Source organism: Bos grunniens, chromosome 24 (genome assembly GCF_055505025.1).
Source record: "Bos grunniens cultivar Pamir isolate PY7600 chromosome 24, Bosgru_T2T1.0, whole genome shotgun sequence".
Lineage (NCBI taxonomy): Eukaryota > Metazoa > Chordata > Mammalia > Artiodactyla > Bovidae > Bos > Bos grunniens.
Genome location: NC_141188.1, coordinates 46,005,159 through 46,024,861, shown reverse-complemented (window position 1 = coordinate 46,024,861; position 19,703 = coordinate 46,005,159). Strand labels below are relative to the sequence as shown.

At 42.8% G+C, this 19,703-nt stretch overlaps 1 protein-coding gene across 4 annotated transcripts in view; it reads right to left on the bottom strand.

Annotated features, from left to right (window-relative positions):
* SETBP1 (SET binding protein 1) overlaps positions 1-19,703 on the bottom strand; it is a 402,738-nt gene that overhangs the window by 260,615 nt on the left and 122,420 nt on the right. The window contains exon 1 of one of the 4 annotated variants that reach the window (XM_086373345.1): positions 11,173-11,253. The exons of the other annotated variants lie outside the window; for them this stretch is intronic. The gene's annotated coding sequence lies outside the window, so the exon portion shown is untranslated. Of the gene's footprint in view, positions 1-11,172; positions 11,254-19,703 lie in introns of those variants that run through there. 4 annotated transcript variants of the gene reach the window in all.

The window sequence follows — 19,703 nt, the reverse complement described above, 5'->3', positions numbered from 1 at the left end:
CTGGATCCCTCTCAGAATCTTTTGAAATTTACATAGCTCTCCCTAGAAAATGTACATATTCACAGCTCAATACAATTCTGCAGGACATTCCAAGGCACTGACCACCTGAAGCCTCTCCCTAGATTAGGCTGCTATTCAGCATCCCTTCAGGCTTTAAAAATTCTTCTTTATATTTCTGAGCAAGAAAATCTGGACCTGTGGGCTTCCATTTCAACTTCTCTTTTCCTCATTCCCTCAATACAGTGATCTACCTGCAAAATTACATCAAGTACTAAAGCTTGAAAGTTCTATAAAACTGTTTCACAAACCCAATGGGCATGATATGTTAGGAAGCAAAAGATATTACAATTAAGGTTTCCAATCCAGAAATCAAATGTCATTCACTCAGCTGTGAAAGCGATTGTCAGGAAAGCTTTGGGAATTAATATCTCACATGTGACTCAGTTTCTTTAGGGGTTTTTCTACTTGAAATGTGCTTAAATCTAATTGTGAATGGATGCCAGGAAACCATGAAGACGGGCACATTTCTTTCAACCCAATATTATAAAGTTATCCTCTTTCCATCTTTATAAAGACGTTGGAATACACTTTCTATTTCCTTCCCTGAAAACTGTGTAATTTTCAAACTTATAAGGTGCCTCAGACATTGTTTAGGTCATGATCTTCACTTCAGATGAAGGCTCACAGAGGTGAATGCTCACCAGGTAGAAAGGGACTCAGACTCAGTTCTATTGACTCTCAAATATTGATTTTTTCCCCTTATCCTTTGCTGCCTATTTCAGAGGCCTCACACAGGAAAATAAAGCAGATTGAATATATGTTGGGAGGAGAGGGAAGGTGGGGATATTTTGTAAAATGAAGAAAAGGGTACCATGGATAAGAACTCTCCTGCTGCTTTTCTTTTCAGCAAACGTAGTGAGATAACATCCATTAAAGCCATGGGACCTGTTCAGTGGGGAAGAAAATAACCCATGCAGGGAGGCTCTAAAGACAATTTCCCCTTCGCAGGGCAGATGGGAGCCCAGAGGAGTGGGTCAGTCTCAGCAATGGCTCTTCTAAGAAGGTATAGAGGCTCCCACTTTCTGCATTAAGATTCTTTCCTGAAAAGGATTATTCTGGGTGTTTCTATTTTATAATCTGCTTATAATTCACTGACCACCCCCAGGCTCCAGAGACTCACTCTCCTGTCCACTTTAGACAGATCGTCCATGAATCACACTTCCTAACACTTGGGCTGGAATTTTCTCCACTCAACACACCCCCGACTTTTAGACATGTGGGTAATGAGAGATGAAGCTTTTGTTTAAAGCAACAATATTATCTGTATATGAGACTTCATCAAGAAAAGCTGTTTGACAGAGAGTCATCCATAGATCCAGCAAGATGCTAAAGGCCACGAATAACCCCTAGACCTAGTCTGTATGGGCCAGATCCCCTTATATCCATTTCCTAAGACAGGTCCAAAGAGTCTTTCTAGATGGCATATTAATTTTCTTTTAAAGTCTGAGATCAGGAATCTCACACACACACACACAAACACACACACACCATACTTCCCTGGAACATGTAAGTCCAGACTAAGAGATCAGAGATTATACATACTCACAGAATTAATTTTTTGAATTTTCAAGTTTTCATGGAGTTGCCCTTATATGAGAATGAAGAGAAATTTGTTTTTAGGATTATTTAATTGCAGTTTAATTAAATTAATTGAGAAACCTATATGCAGGTCAGGAAGCAACAGTTAGAACTGGACATGGAACAACAGACTGGTTCCAAATAGGAAAAGGAGTACGTCAAGGCTATATATTGTCACCCTGCTTATTTAACTTATATGCAGAGCACATCATGAGAAATGCTGGGCTGGAAGAAGCACAAGCTGGAATCAAGATTGCCGGGAGAAATATCAATAACCTCAGATATGCAGATGACACCACCCTTATGGCAGAAAGGGAAGAGGAACTAAAGAGCCTCTTGATGAAAGTGAAAGAGGAGAGTGAAAAAGTTGGCTTAAAACTCAACATTCAGAAAATGAAGATCATGGCATCTGGTCCCATCACTTCATGGCAAATAGATGGGGAAACAGTGGAAACAGTGTCAGACTTTATTTTTGGGGGCTCCACAATCACTGCAGATGGTGAATGCAACCATGAAATTAAAAGACGCTTACTCCTTGGAAGGAAAGTTATGACCAACCTAGATAGCATATTCAAAAGCAGAGACATTACTTTGCCAACAAAGGTCTGTCTAGTCAAGGCTATGGTTTTTCCAGTGGTCATGTATGGATGTGAGAGTTGGACTGTGAAGAAAGCTGAGCACCGAAGAATTGATGCTTTTGAACTGTGGTGTTGGAGAAGACTCTTGAGTCCCTTGGACTGCAAGGAGATCCAACCAGTCCATTCTAAAGGAGATCAGTCCTGGGTGTTCTTTGGAAGAACTGATGCTAAAGCTGAAACTCCAGTACTTTGGCCACCTCATGCGAAGAGTTGACTCATTGGAAAAGACTCTGATGCTGGGAGGGATTGGGGGCAGGAGGAGAAGGGGACGACAGAGGATGAGATGGCTGGATGGCATCACTGACTCGATGGACGTGAGTTTGAGTGAACTCCAGGAGTTGGTGATGGGCAGGGAGGCCTGGAGTGCTTCAATTCATGGGGTCACAAAGAGTCAGACATGACTGAGTGACTGAACTGAACTGAACTGAATTGCAGTTTTGAAAGTCATATTACCCATATTTATCCAACTGTTTCTTATATACTCCTTCAAAAAATCTAGTTCCTCACACACCTACTACTGCTGCTGCTAAGTCGCTTCAGTCGTGTCCAACTCTGTGAGACTCCATAGACAGCAGCCCATCAGGCTCCATCATTGCTGGGATTTTCCAGGAAAGAACACTGGAGCAGGTTGCCATTTCCTTCTCCAATGCATGAAAGTGAAAAGTGAAAGTGAAGTCGCTCAGTTGTGTCTGACTCTTAGCGACACCATGGACTGCAGCCTACTAGGCTCCTCCGTCCATGGGATTTTCCAGGCAAGAGTACTGGAGTGGGGTGCCATTGCCTTCTCCACATACACCTGCTACATCCTCCCTATTGGGCCCATCTGAACCTTGTAGTATCTCAATAGAAAAGCACAATGTTTTCACTGGGGGAAGTGGAAATATTCATGCCAAAAAATTGTCTTTTATGATTCTGCTTCCAAAAGTTAAAACAGAGAAGCAATCAGCACCATTAGCTGTTATATCCCACTGCAGGTCACCTAATCCTACTTAGCAGAGACTGCACATCCTGCTGGTGATTACAATGGGGAAACAAAAGATTTGTAATAACCCATGATTACTCAAAAAAGTTGGTTGATGGCAATTTTTTGTGTGTTTGTTTTGAAAATGTTTCTTCTTAGGTTAGTTTCTGAAACTTCTTTCCTTACCTTACTACAGTGAATGCTCAAGGGTCAGCAAAATCATGCTAAGATTAGCTAGAGTCAAATGTAATAAGAAAGTGAAACAATTCTAGACCGGAAGTAGGTTTCCATAAATGTACTTCCCGCTGCTTCTCCACATAACCCACCTTGTGTCCCACAAGAGATGAGCTCTGTGGCCCCTGCAAGTGTCTCCTGCTTTCCTATCAACCCACGGTCTTCCATTCTTCCTAGAATGACGCTCAGTTTCTCTTCATAGATCCCAACCAGCACATGCTTGTCAGTCTCCCCTCTGAAGTCCTCCTGAGCTACCCTGGTTAACGCTGACCTTTCTCGACTTGAAATCACCGCCTCAAATAAAACTTAATTGGCAAATGGCAAATTTCAGTTGCACTAGTAAAGAGTTGAAAATGGGTGACATAAGAACAATAAATAACAAGTGTTGGTGAGGATGTGGAGAAAAGGGAAACTTCATGCTGTTCGTGGGAATGAATATAGGTGCAGCCATTATAGAAAAAGGAATGGCGAATCCTCAAAAAACCAAGACTAGAATATCACACAAACTAGCAATTTTACTTCTGGGTATTTACTCCAGATATGCAGATGATACCACTCTAAGGGCAGAAAATGAAGAGGAACTAAACAGCCTCTTGATGAGGGTGAAAGAGGAGAGTGAAAAAAACTGGCTTAAAACTCAACATTCAAAAAACAAAGATCATGGCATCCAGTCCCATCACTTCATGTCAAATAGAAGGGGATAAAGTGAAAGCAGTGACAGATGTCATTTTCTTGGGCTCCAAAATCATTGTGGATGGTGACTGTAGCCATGGAATTAAAGCTATGACAAACCTAGACAGCATATCAAAAACCAGAGACATCATTTTGCCAACAAAGGACCATATAGTCCAAACTATATGGACCTTTTACTGATATTACCAGTGAAAGTGAAAGTGAAGTCGCTCAATCGTGTCCGACTCCTTGTGACCCCGTGGACTGTAACCCACCAGGTTCCTCCGTCCATGGGATTCTCCAGGCAAGATTTTACCAGTAGTCATGTACAAATGTGAGAGTTGGACCATAAAGAAGGCTGAGCACTAAGGAATCGATTCTTTTGAATTGTGGTGCTGGAGAGGACTCTTGAGAGTCCCTTGGACTGCAAGGAGTTCAAACCAATCTTAAAGGAAATCAACCATGAATATTCACTGGAAGGACTGCTATGAAGCTGAGGCTCCATTACTTTGGCCACCTGATGAGTGAAGAGTCAACTCATTGGAAAAGACCCTGACGCTGAGAAAGACTGAAGGCAAAAGGAGAAGAGGGTGACAGAGGATGAGATGGTTAGACAGTATCACTGACTCAATGGACATGAGTTTGAACAAACTCTGGGAGATAGTGAAGGACAGGTAAGCCTGGAGTGCTACAGTCCATAGGTTCACAAAGAGTTGGACATGACTTAGCAACTGAACAACAACAACAAATATGCCTCCTTGTTCATTGCAGCATTATTCACAATAGCCAAGATATGGAAGCAACCCATCAATAGATGAATGGATAGAGAAGATGTGATATATAAATATACAAACAATGAAACACTACTCAGCCATTAAAAAGGAAAGAAATCTTGCCATTTGCAATAGCATGGATGGATCTAGAGTGTATTATCCTAAGTAAAATAAGTCAGACAGAGAAAGACAAATACCATATGATCTCAATCATATGTGAAACCTAAAAAACAACCAACCAAACAAAATACAACAAAACAGACTCATAGATACAGAGGGAAGCAGGGTGGACAATGGGTGAGATACATGAATGAAATTAAGAGGTATAAACTTCCAGTTCTAAAATAAGTCACAGGATGATGTAATGTACAGCATACGGGATATGGTCAATAATACTGTAATAACTTCATATGGAGATAGATGGTTATTAGACAATGTGGAGATCATTTGTAATTTATTTAAATGTTGAATCACTATGCTGCATCCCTGAAACTAACATAGTATTTATTGTATGACAACTATATTTCAATAAAAAAGAAAGAAAAGTGAATGGAAAATGGACACACCCTGCATTTTGAATGCTCACAGGCTAATGGGGAGACAAGCATAGAAACAAATAATTATAAGGAAGTGTGAAGGAGGGCGTATCAGCCAAGGTCTTGAAACAGCTGACCACACTAAAATCAAGATAGTTAAGGAGAGTTAATTTACAATGGTATGAATGGATGTATGGGAAGCATGAGGAGTGGTTCGTAGAGAAGACATTAGTATCTCTAGACTCCAAGTATAGAGAGGGAGCAGTGGCTGGAACCACAAGAGCCTCCAGAGGATTGGTAGGTTTTCAATACCTTCTAGTCTCCATTCTGTCACTGGAAACAGCTTGGTAAGGGGCACATATGAAGATCTCACTGCCTTATTTCTAAGCTCTCATGGCTTCTATTTGTTCTGAGGATGAAGACCAAATTTCTTGGCTTGGTCTTTTCACTCTTCAACATCAGGACCCAACCATCATTGTTTAGCTTGTCACTTCCCTCCAGAGCGGCCATTCTCTATAGCATCATACCCTAACTGGAATACCCTTTTAAACTAGCCAAATCCTATTTGTCCTTCAAGATTCAACCCAAATGTCTAATCCCCTTGGGCCTTGCCTCAACCTCCTGAGTAAACTTCTTTCCTTCAGCCTCCAAGTGTGTATCTCCTGTATCTCTGATGAGTGCCAAAAAAAAAAAAAAAAAGGTGAATGCTGAAGAGGGTCTGAGTTTAAGCAGAGACAGAGAGACAGAGGCCAAAAAGATATGTAGTCTATGTCTTACTCTTGGACTTCTTCCACATACATCCCAAAGGACTCATTTCTTCTTCTTGTAATCAGAAGGTCAAGATAATTCAGGGAAGAGTCAAAAATAACATTTGTTGCTGCCAAAACTGGTTATATCCATACATACAAAAAATATGGAAAACAACCTAATATTGTGAAGATAACTCAATGAGAAGAAATAATAATAACAATAATAGTTATTTAGTGTCCTCTTCTGAGGGGCTGGCCTGACCTCATGCCTTCTGGTACAAAGGGCCCTTGAGGTCCCAGAGAGTATTGGGTTCCAGCAGAAGTACTATGCAGGACAGTCTAAATTAGCAGTATAAATCTGTTACAAATGAATGATTCTATTAGTTCCCCAGTATGAGGAATAATTGAAAAATTAAGCAAAGAGGCATAAAGGGCCTTCAGCAAATAAATTCACAATGATAAAATGTTGACTGGCCCAGGGGATCCTATGTTACTATCATTTAGGGGTTTCTTTGGCTTTCAAAGTTAAAGCAAAACTGCCAAGTACTCTTGGCTTGAAACATTTGAAAACAAAAACAAAATGAAACAAAATAAAGTCACCAAATATGAATGGAAATGTCTCTATGATGGTGCATGGATAATTTAAGATAAGATAGAAAAGATTCCATGGTTCTAAATTGGGTAAAACAAATTTAAATGCTTCTTGGTGGAGTAGCTACTAACATCGTAACAGAAAACAACAAAAAATAAACTCTTAAGATGGAAAAATAGAACTGGTGGACATAAAATTTAATTCTACAGCGTAAGTGTACAATCAAGGAAGAACTACATGTAAAATCTATAAAATGTGCTTTTAATATATACAGTCCCCTGTACCCTGAGTCTTGAACAGCCTCAGCTTGCATTATATTGCCAAGATCATTATGCAAAACTGTTGTCACAAAAAAATATAAGATTCCTACCCTTGCCTTACAGAGCTCACGGTATAGTTAGAAAGTGAAAACTGACACACTTAGAACAGTTGTGCGCCCAGTGGCACACTGGTTGCCCAGGGCTTACTGTGAGTGGTAATGGAATTCCCAGATGGAAGCTGTCAGTTTGAGCTGAGTAAAGTGCAAATAGGAGTTAGACATCAAAAGATGGGAAGACATGGCTGAGGTGGCAAAGAGGAAGGAAACTGAGTCTTCCTACCATAAGGTACTGCATTACGGCACCACAATCAGAAGAGAAGCTTCCTGTCATGAGCACAAATGTATGGTGGAAAACTAAAACTCAGTCCGATGACATAAACTTGTTTTAAGCATGTTTAGAGTTTAAGTGTTACTAGTAGTCACATAGGTGAGAAATTTCCAACACACTGAGATATAAATACCTTTAGATAGATGATGGTACTAGTAGTAGGAAAAACAAAAACAAAAACAAAAACAAAAACTGCCTGCCAAAGCAGGAGATGTAAGAGACAAGGGTTCTTACTCTAGTATTCTTGCCTTGAGAATCCCATGAACAGAGGAGGCTGCCTGGCTACAGTCCATAGTTCACAAAGAGCTGGACAGGACCAAAATGACCCAGCATGAGTGCATGCAGACAGATACACAGAAATCGCTGTGTTATCAGTGATAACAGAGAGAAAGGGAGAGAGAGAACTTAGAATTAACCTTTCCCCAAAAGAAAGCAGGAGACAGTGTTACATGGAAGACTCAGACATGATGCATTAGCAAGGGACAAGCTTTTGTGATCATTCTTGCTAGAGAATGCCAATGGCAGAAGACAGATTCACAGGCTTTAACCAAAAAAAAAAAAAAAAAAAAGGCAGTATTTGAAAGGTATCCATAAGGGAAAATAATTTAAAACAATGAATGAGGATCTCGCTTTTCTCCCAGGTGATCAGTTTTCCTTTCACGTTTTAATTTTTCTTCTTATTCCCTAATGTGGCATTTCCCTCACTTCACCTTCTGCCTTTATGGATATGTGCACACATATGATACTTTAGAATAATGGCAATGTCAAGAAGTGTGTAATGGGGCAAAGAGGAATGGAAGGTCTGAAGCATGACTTCGAGACTCCCCAGCAATCTCAGGCAGACCATGGAGGACCTTCCAGCCTTTTGTTCTGACATCCAGCTCAGACACTTAAAATTTAGTATAGAGGAATGAGGCTGGAGGAATTGCTTCCCCTCCATGACAGGCTGCCTTAGCTGATTGACCTTAGTAAGTGGAATAAGTGTTCCATTATCTCACTTGTTGAATGAACTAGCTGAGACAGTCAGTCTCTTTTGGACTTCCAAACCCTAGATGTTCTAATCCTACAGTATCAGAGCTGAACTCAGGGCCTTGCTGAGGCCATAGGGAAACCCAAAAGAAGACAGTTCATACCTTTAGTCTGGCTCAGATGAAAAAGGAAATGCCTAAAATTAAGAAGAGTTCAACAGACCTTGTAAATACATACCAAGTGGTAAGAACAACAGGATATAACAAAAGTTATAAAAAGCGTATGTCCAGGTTGTAGCACCTCTCAAAAAGTCCAAAATGACTTTCTGAAGGGGAGGAGGGTGGATTTGACTAAGGAACTGAGGAACTGGTAGGTTGTGAGACGGGAAAGAGGAGGAGTAAGAACACATGCAAGCTTGCACCCCACATACACACACCCACACCCTGCCTCTATACGCATGCACACACATAGGTTCACAGTCATTCCCACAGTGCCTAGCAGCCATTAGACATACAAAACAAGTCAATCCCTCAACCACGAACAGGTTCCTCGTCCCGAGTTTCCAACGTCAACTTGTAGTATGCTGAAAATACTCCTATTAGTGCGTTATTTCATTCCTTGAGGTCTTGGGGGATTTTTAGCTTCAAAGTCTTCCTATACTTTAAAATCCCTGCTGCTAAGTCGCTTCAGTTGTGTCCGACTCTGTGCGACCCCATAGACGGCAGCCCACCAGGCTCCTCCATCCATGGGATTTTCCAGGCAAGAACACTGGAGTGGGGTGCCATTGCCTTCTACCTGGAGAGGGGTAATTTCTTGTGTTAGTTGTCCTCAAATCTCAGTTCTGTGGACAGAATGTGGAGACAGCAATCAGCTGAGGTCTACCATACAACTGTACTCATTTCACCTGCTACCAAGGTTATGCTCAAAATCCTTCAAACTAGGCTTCAACAGTAGGTGAACTGAGAACTTCCAGATGTACAAGCTGGATTTAGAAAAGGTAGAGAAACCAGAAACCAGAAATCAAATTGCCAACATCCATTGGATCAAAGAAAAAGCAAGAGAATTTAAAAAGAAAAATCTACTTCTGCTTCATTTACTATACTAAAGCCTTTGACAGTAAGGATCACAACAAACCACAGGAAATTCTTAAAGAGATGGAAATACCAAACCACCTTACCTGTCTCCTGAGAAACCAATATGCAGGACAAGAAGCAACAGTTAGAACTAGACATGAAACAAAGAACAGGTTCAAAATTGGGAAAGGTGTACATTGTCACCCTGCTTATTTAACTTCTATGCAGAGTATCTCATGCAAAATGCAGGGCTGGATGGATCACAAACTGGAATCAAGACTGCTGGGAGAAAGATTAACACCTTCAGATATGTAGATGAAACCACTCTAATGGCAGAAAGTGAAGAGGAACTAAAGAGCCACTTAATGAGGGTGCAAGTTTTAAGCCACCCTCAACATTTAAAAAACTAAGATCACTTTTCGCGGCAAGTAGAAGGGGATAAAGTGGAAGCAGTGACAGATTTTATTTTCTTGGGCTCCAAAATAACAGCAGACAGTGAGTGCAGCCACGAAATTAAAAGATACTTGCTCCTCGGAAGAAAAGCTATAACAAACCAAAACAACACATTAAAAAGCAGAGACATCACTTTGCCGACAAAGGTCCATATAGTCAAAGCTGTGGTTTTCAAGTCATGTACAAATGTGAGCGCTGGATCATAAAGAAGGCTGGGTGCCAAAGAATTGATGCTTTCAAACTGTGGTGCTGGAGAAGACTCTTGAGAGTCCCTTGGACTGCAAGGAGATCAAACCAGTCAACCCTAAAGGAAATCAACCCTGAATATTCATTGGAAGGATAGATGCTGAAGCTGAAGTTCCAATACTTTGCTGACCTAATATGAAGAGCTGACTCATGGGAAAAGATCCTGATGCTGGGAAAAACTGGAGATTGAAAGCAAAAAGAGAAGAGAGTGGCAGAGAATGAGATGGTTAGATAGCATCACTGACTCAATGGACATGAATTTGAGTAAACTCCAGGATATCATGAAGGACGGGGGGCCTGACGTACTGCAGTCCATGGGGTCACAGAGTTGGACTGGACCAGGACTTAGAGAATGAACAACAAAGAAAAAAATAAAAGAAGATAGAGAACGAGAAAAAGATCAGGCAAAGAGGCGAGGAGGAAAGACCGAGAAAAAGCAAACATCAGGAAAATTTTTCAATGTTAACTAAAAAGTTAACTCCTTGTCTTCACTATCAAGAAAAGTATGTGGGGATGGTGGGGGTGGGATTGGAGTGTCAGAGAGGAAAGAGGAAAAGACAGAGTAATCGGAAAGAAGAGAACAGAGGGGAAGGAGGGAAAGCCAGAGTCTGGAAGTGGCATCTGTTGAGACACAGTCTAAGAAGTCAGTGCCCTGAGGAGCACCCCTACCCGGGCTCAGATGCAGTCCTATGAACAGGAGCACCAGCTATATTTAGCTCCAATGTAACATCAGCCACTAGTATTCATTCCACTTGGGCAGCTGCTGTCCAGTCCTGAGGAGATATTTTACTACCTACTCTTAAACATCTATGCCAAGGTCCCGGGCCTTGATAGCTACAGAATCCACTGCATTTATATACAAGAGGGCAGCATTTTGAACATAACTGACAAGACTGCAACAGGAAAGCATTTTCAGAAGCCTAAAGTCATGACTCCTGGCTGCATCGGATGTCTTTTACCCCAACCTCTGCAGGCAAACACCAGCCCTTACCTTTTATGGTGTGTTCTCTCCTGAGAACTTCCTGATCTTCTGGCCCTCACTCCACAGAGGGCTTTGTGTTTTGGAAGAATACTCTCTGGTATCTACTCAAGCGTCCCCAGACCCAGCTGACCCATAGAAATACCTACAGGTTTCCTCTGATGCCAGGTGAACATGACGGACTTCTACTGAAAAAGTGGTTTGGCTATTAAAGGGTTGGCAGGTTACCAACCTCAACACCCTATGCAAGAAACCCAAACCCTGGCACCACACAGGAGAAGTGCTAGGACTGGGAACAGTTCAGAAAATCAACAGTGCTTGACCTGAATATTAAGTAATTCTGAGTCACTGTTCTAGGTAAGGTGTCGTAGTTACATTCTATGGACAAAATCCCACATAAACATTCCCTCCACTCTCAAGAAGATTCAGTTACGATTCATGTCTAACAACAATCACACAGGTGCCCCAGGGAGTAGATGAATGGGCTCTAGATGAAATTCTGAGAGGAGAAAAAGCAGTGTAACTTTGGAAGGCTGAGAAGGTTTTTCAGAAGAGACTCCTTTCTCAAAAAAAATGAACTATTAATAAGCAGAGGGGAAGGAGGAGAGCATTTCAGTTGGGAGAGATAAAAGAGGCAAATATGTCCCTCATTCTTTGGTTGAGTATAGATGGACACTTCTGCAAAATTAAAGTTCCCAATCTTGTGCCTTGACAAATACCAGTAGATTCTCCATAATTAACTCTTGGGAAAAAAGCCATCTGCACAAAGGTTTTTGCCAAGAAGCAACCTCCTTATCTACAAACTAGAAGCCAAAAGTCCCTCTTCCATGAAACAAGACTAGGAAAGGTAACTAGCATGGAAACTAACACAGAAAAAGTCTGGGTCCTTATAAGAAGGATTGTCTGTGCTGCAGAAAACAACAACAAAAATACAGGACTAGTGACACAGATGGGGAAGATTGATGGCCGTGCCTGCCCTGGTCTGAACTTGAAAAGGAGAATCCCCAGAGGATGGTGTATGCCAATCCTTCCTTCCTGGTGAAGTAGAGAACTGAGGAGGCAAGGACCAGGTGGAATAAGGAGCTTACTTTAGCCAGAGATCACCTACAAGCTGTCTAATCACTTTAACCCAGACTGAACTGAAGGAAGGGCTAAGAGAAAAACATTCTCTTTAGGGTATAAAATGGGTTATTTCCTGTCCACATGGTTCCTCATAAATACATTAATGACTTTATAGGCATGTCTGCCTGGAAAGGCAACAGTTTAACAACCACACAGTGGTAAACAGTCCTTTTGGATTCTGTGTAAATTGAGCAAAAGACCAAAGAACTATTAAAAAGTATGTGTTAAATTACTCTTTTTCCCACACCTCATTCTTTTTAGATGGGAAGATCAATAAACGAGCCTAATATTTGATTTAAAAGAAAAAATACCCAAACCTTCAGGAGTATTTGAACATGAATGGTCCCAGTGCTGAGAAATGCAGGCACATGTGCCCACACACACACACACACACACACTCCTCATTGGTGACAAAGTCAAGACTTCTGTACAGAGCATGGCTATGCAGTGACAGAACTGTGTCATAGTTCACCTGGACAAATAGTTCACCTGTGACAAATGTAGTCACATACCTGTCAAGAAATCCTGTTCTTCTGCCTCCAAAACATTTCTCAAACCTGATCCTTTCTACCTAGTCCCCCATCCCCTTTACCCAAACCACCACCATGACTTCATAATTCATTTCTGGCTCCCTTCCATCCCTCCTTCATAGAAATTCCAGAAAAATCCCTTTACAAGCAAATCTAATTTTGTCATATCCCTACTCAGCCCTTTAATGGCCCCCATTGTTCCTAAGCTAGAGACCCTGAGAATCTTTCTCCTGTCAGCAGAGGCAGGTGCAACTTCCCTCTCCCTTTCCAGCCTCATCTCCTCACACCATCCATGGTCATTCCACCTGCTCTGCATATCCCACTGCACTGACCTCCTTCCAGATTCTCAGCACTGCCTACACCACCCTACTCGCTCTCAGCGCCTTCACACAGAACCTTCTCTTTGCCTTCCAGAACTGACCTCCTTCCAGATTCTCAGCACTGCCTTCACCACCCTACTCGCTCTCAGCGCCTTCACACAGAACCTTCTCTTTGCCTTCCAGAACTGACCTCCTTCCAGATTCTCAGCACTGCCTTCACCACCCTCCTCGCTCTCAGCGCCTTCACACAGAACCTTCTCTTTGCCTTCCAGAACTGACCTCCTTCCAGATTCTCAGCACTGCCTTCACCACCCTACTCGCTCTCAGCGCCTTCACACAGAACCTTCTCTTTGCCTTCCAGAACTGACCTCCTTCCAGATTCTCAGCACTGCCTTCACCACCCTACTCGCTCTCAGCGCCTTCACACAGAACCTTCTCTTTGCCTTCCAGAACTGACCTCCTTCCAGATTCTCAGCACTGCCTTCACCACCCTACTCGCTCTCAGCGCCTTCACACAGAACCTTCTCTTTGCCTTCCAGAACTGACCTCCTTCCAGATTCTCAGCACTGCCTACACCACCCTCCTCGCTCTCAGCGCCTTCACACAGAACCTTCTCTTTGCCTTCCAGATTTTCACAGCACTCTTGCTCCTCAGAGCCCTTATCATGTTTGAAATTATTTATGTACGTTTTGATTGTTTGATGGATGCCTATCATCACTAGGATTATGGTGAAGGTCAAATCATAGAATAAGCATGAAAATCTTTAAAGACCTGTAAACAGGATCCCAGTGGAAATCACAGCTTTCCCATTGCTACTTTTAAAGAACTCCCTCAAACAAAACAAAATGTAAATGAAACAGCAGTAGCATCATTTTCCCCAAACATCAAAAGTAAATGACTTCCAGAAGCAAGCTCCTTTTTATGTTAGGCTAAGATAGCAGCAGGCACAACCTGGTGAATGATTAGCCTTGGGATCTCCTGGCATCAGACAAAAATCCACTTCCCTAGGGCCAGTGGAGGCACGAACATCAGCCTGAGTCTTGACAACCTCCCTGGTGCGGGAACGCGTCCCCTGGGCCCAGCACGCCTGGTTCCAAAGGTGCCAATGGCCGAAGGAGAGTAAACATTAACTCTGGTAGGGAATAATTAGTCAGTTGTGGACGACTTTCCATCCACAGTTTGTGAAGTACTGACCTGAAAATGAGCTGAAAGGAATGAAGATTGGGGAAACGCCCACTGGACTGGCCACCCCTCAAGCACCTCTCCAGGTTCACGCCCCCATCTCTTCTAACCCCAGTCTACCGGCAACCCTGACCTCTATGAGATGCAAATCAAGTCTTTTTAGTCTCTGCCTTCAGCCACGGTAGGGCACCAACAGGAAATTACAGGAAGGGAGGTGAGTGAGGTCAGGAGTACCGCTCTCCCAGCCTCCTCCCTGCTGGGTCCCCCAGACTGTGTTAACTAAAGGCCTCGGCTCCTACTCCACCAATACAACTTCCTTGCGCTCTCCAGCTTGCTCCCCAAGCCCAACACACCCATACATTCAGGGAACTGATCCTTCCCATTTCGAGTCAAGGGTGGTCATAGTTCTCCGGGGGCTATTACTATTCCTGGGATACTCCAGCTTCCTTTGTGGTTTCCCTACACCCGGCTCAGTTCTGGAGGTAGAGAGACTTCACTGCCAGAAGCATACCTAGGAACAAATGAGATGAGTATGAGGAAATAAGGAACGTGTTCCATGGGTGCCTGCACTCCTGTGATCTGGGGTGGCCGTGGGGCCAGAAGTCAGGAAAGGTCTCCCTAAGAAGCAGATGCTTGGGCTGACATCAGAACTGGGCAAGTCTGGGTGGGACACGGGTAGAGGTTAGTGGAGGGAGCGGGAGAGTCCCGGGCAGAGGGAACAGCCTGTTCCAAGGTCTTGTCACACCCTCTTTCCCTCACACTTGTTGTGTGTGGGTGTTAAATTGCTTCAGTTGTGTAGGACTCTTTGCGACCCCATGGACTGTAGTCCACCCACAGGGCTCCTCTGTCCATCGGGTTCTCCAGGCAAGAATACTGGAGTGGGTTGCCATGCCTTTCTCCAAAGGATCTTCCCAACCCAGGGATCAAACCTGCATCTCTTCTATCTCCTGCATTGACAAGTGGGTTCTTTACCACTAGCGCCACCCACACAAAGGATCTTAGCCCTTTATTTCACATTTGGTTATTTAAGCTTTTGTGGGGAATGCACTTTGCCATTTTAAATGACTGCACAAATATGAGATGATGATAATCATGTTAATAAAAATCCTCAAGTACACATAAACACTTCAAGGCAGCCCAGACTTTGTCCACAGCACCTAGCATAATGGCAAACGTACATACAGTTGAAGAACAACAAACATATTGCAATGGACTGAATGTTTGTGCCCTCTCAAAATTCATACATTGAAATCTCTAACCTCCAATGTGATGACATTAGGAGGCAGGGCCTTTGAAAGGTGATTAGGTCATGAGGGTGGGTCTTCATGAATGGGATTAGTGCTGTTATAAAAGGGACCCCAGAGAGCTCTCTTGCTTCCTTCCACTGTGAGAGAATATAGGAAGAAGACACAGTCTGCAACCTTGGAGAGGGCCCTCCCAGAACTCGATCTTGCTAGCATCCTGACGTCAGACTTCCAGCCTTCAGACCTATCAGAAATAAATTTCTGTTTATAAGCCACCCAGCCTACAGTGTTTTCCTATGAAAGCCCAAACTAAGACCCATTTGCAACTGACTTGGTTGACTGACTGAAGGGGAAAATCCAGAGAAGACCTAGCACTACCTGTCAGTGAAGATGGGTGCATAAAATGCAGGATGGGTGCTAAGCAGCAGGTTGACCTTGGGCGAATTACACTTATCTTCAGATACTATTTGGTCAGGTCTCAGGCCCTAGGATGGGAGATAAGCAAGAGTTACTTTTGGTCTCTGATATGCCTCAGAGAAGAGCTGGGACACAACGGGTGACCTCCATCCTGAGGGGGATATGAAATTCAGCCTCAGTTGTGGGGTTTCATGCTGACCAGTCCCCACAAATATGTAGCTCTTCAGAGAAGAACTGGAGGATTCCCTGTAACCCACAAGTACCATTATCGAAAGCCCCAATGCCTGAAAAATGATGCCTTTTCTCCTAAAGGAAAAGTAATATTTTACATTCAGCTATTTATTATTATTATTATTATTTTCATCTCACAGTAAGTACGATGCATGGCTATCTTCCTAGACCTCAATGTGATTAAAAAAAAAAAAAAGTCCAAGAAGGAGCCAGAAAAGTCAATCTTCATTTTACTGAAAGGCATTTTACTCTTATTGTTGTTGTTTGGTCACTAAATCGTGTCTGACTCTTTGCAAATCCATGAACTCAGCATGCCAGGCTTCTCTGTCCTTCGCTATCTCCCAGAGTTTGCTTAAACTCGTGTCCATTGAGTTGGTGATGCCATTCAACCATCTCATCCTTTTGCTTCTCCTCCCGCCTTCAATCTTTCCCACCATCAGGGTCTTTTTCAATGAGTTGGCTCTTCGCATCAGGTGGCCAAAGTATTGGAGCTTCAGTTTCAGCATCACCAGTGAATGATTCAGTCCTTCACTGAATATTCAGTCCTTCCAGTGAATATCCCTAGACCTCAAAATGATAAAAAAAAAAAAAAAAGAATCCAAGAAAGAGCCAGAAAAGTCAACCTTCATTTTACTGAAAGGTATTTTTTTGTACCAGATAGAAAAAGTGCAGGACAGAGACCCCAATTCAGACCCATTACTGTAATTAACCTCAATATGGCCTCCAAAAACACTGGTCTCCTCTGGGGCTCAATTTTCTCATCTGTAATATGAATGGCTTGTATCACATGATCTATGAGATCCTTGGATGCTATAATTTTGAGCATCATTCTTTTTTATTTTTAATTTCAGCAAATACGTCTTAAAAGTCAATATATTCTCACCATTGTTATCTTAGGGATAATACATCAGCCATGCCCCCCCAAGGATCCTTATCTGATACTTAATGGGCCTCCTGGGAGGGTCCTTGAATCTCTTGATAATGAACACATTTTATTTCTACATGTACTTTTCCTGGAAAAAAGGTCTACAGCTTTTAGCTCTATATATAAGGCCTATGTGCTTTTAGCAGAAAAGCATAGGTGTGAACGTGCAGATGACAAATCTCAGATGAGATGTGAATGTCTCAGATGTGTTCCCCAGAGACCAGCCCCAGAAGCAGATACACCCATCCAGTCCCTATGTGCTGTGGGTTCAAAGGAAGACAAAACCCTGGGACCTCATTGTTAGGAAGATTTCAGGAGCAGGCTGGCTCCTGATTTTAGATGGAATCAAGGTAGGTAGAATGCCAAAGAGAAAGAGAGCTTGGAAACACCATGCAAAAGTATACTTCTGGGTAAAATGCGCTATGTTCTCAAATAAAACAAACAAACAAAAACACCTGGCTGCTATACTAACTTAGCCCCCCTCCCAGTGCACCTGAGGGTCACACACTCTTTTCCTACCTGTCTTCTATTAGCACCAGCATCAGAGTTCTGGGTTCGAGAGAAGAAGAGAGCTTGGTTTTGTGCCTGGGAATCTGCCCCAGATAGAGCGGCATTTTTGCCTGGAGAAGGCTGGGAGATACTAAGTCTATATCTATTACTCAGCTTGAATGGGGAAGTACCACACCAGATCTTAAGGTGAATTTGAAACATACAGTGACAGGGTGAAAGTTAACACCATATACAGTTATACACACATGTGAGAAAACATAAACATAACCATGCAAAAACCGAGGCATAGGAATTACAACTTATAGGGTAAATGCTATTATCCAAAAGTTTAAACATATGTGAGACAACTCATAGCAAATATGCTGACATATGGCTTTGAAACCAATATGTCAACACATATAAGTAAGAAATCATCTATAAAAGTAAAGTCAACCACATTTCTCTCTTTACATTTAGGCCACAAATGAGACCACCACTGAGCATCTCTGGTTAAGCATTAACACACACCAGGATCTGCCTGTAATTTGTTCGCTAAGGTGCAGTACCCTGGCTAATTACTACATCACCAGCAGATGAAGTTCAGCAAACGGTATTGAGCAAGTGCATTCCTAAGGCCTTATTTACTCCTTTTCAGGTGGGAGGAAGTCCAGAAGGAAGGGACAGGGGAGGAGAAGAAAGAGGGGGCAATGGGAGGAATTATCATTTTGCCACTGTAAAGCGTGTGTGTTAGTCACTTAGTTATGTACGACTCTTGGTGACCCCATGGACTATAATCTACCAGGCTCATTGGTCCATGGGATTCTCCGGGCAAGAATACTGGAATGGGTTGCCATTTCCTTCTCCAGAGGATCTTCCTGACACAGGGATCGAACCTGGGTCTTCCACACTGCAGGCAGATTCTTCTGAGCCAGATCTTCTGAGCCACCAGGGAAGCCCAAGCATCTCACAGTTTATAAAAGTGGTGTGTGTGTGTTGGTCAAACTTTAAAATCATGTCACTTGAGAAAAGGCTGAAGGATTAAGAGCTGTTCAGACAAGTGAAGACCACATGTAAGGAAGGCTATCATCACAGCATTTGTAGGACTGGAGACTGACTGTGGCAGAGACGCCACTGTCCTGCCTGTCAGTCATACTCCCTGTGCCTTGAATTCTTCATCTGTAATATGAGCAAAGTGTGTGAGATTCCTGTTTCTCAACTGCTGATGCAATGAGACCCACATGAAGAACTGTTGACAAATACAGATACTGGCACCCTACCCCACTTCACTGTTTCAGCTAGGAAACAAGCACTGGCGTTTTAATAGCTTTCCCAGGCACCCTAATGCACATTCAGGCACACTGGTCTAGATCACACTCAGGTCCCCTCCACGGTGACATTCCTGAGCACTTCTGGCTCAAAGGAATTAGTCATATATAATGCTTTCCCCACTTCCTCTGTGGCCCTGAGAGGAACCACAATCCTGAGGGAAACTCAATACATAAAATGTTGATACTCAGTAAGAGAGTTCTCTCAAGCCAGCTGGACAGGAAGATCCGTGGAAGAAGAGCTCCATCACAGAAGAGCCGCTCTGGTCTTGGCTCAGGACCTGTTTACCCTGACTTCCACTCGATTTTCACCAGCAGGGTGGTTTGGTGAAAGAACGGCTTATGTTTATTAACGAAGAACCAGCATCCTGACAGTGACAGAGAAAGCTAAAACAGTGTAAGAACAGAGCACAGGAGCCAATGGAAAACACAGTCTGGGTGCATTTGTTGTAGGAGCAAACCACCCCACTCATCTTCAAAGACCCATGTGATCTCTCTGCGCTACTAATACTTCCGGGAGAAGAGTTTATGTTCTCTGTTCACGGAATTCTGTTACCAAAGCAAGGACAAGAGTATATGTGTGTATGCTGGTATATGGATTTGGTGACTTTTCTAAGCAATGATTTCAATTATTCAAACCATTGGGGGTCAGCATATTTGCCGCTGTATTCTTCTCAGGCTTTTTAAAACAGACCTGCTATCTGTAGCCTTTTCCACCTCAAAATCACTCTCTAGGTTCTCATCAGACAATGTCACCC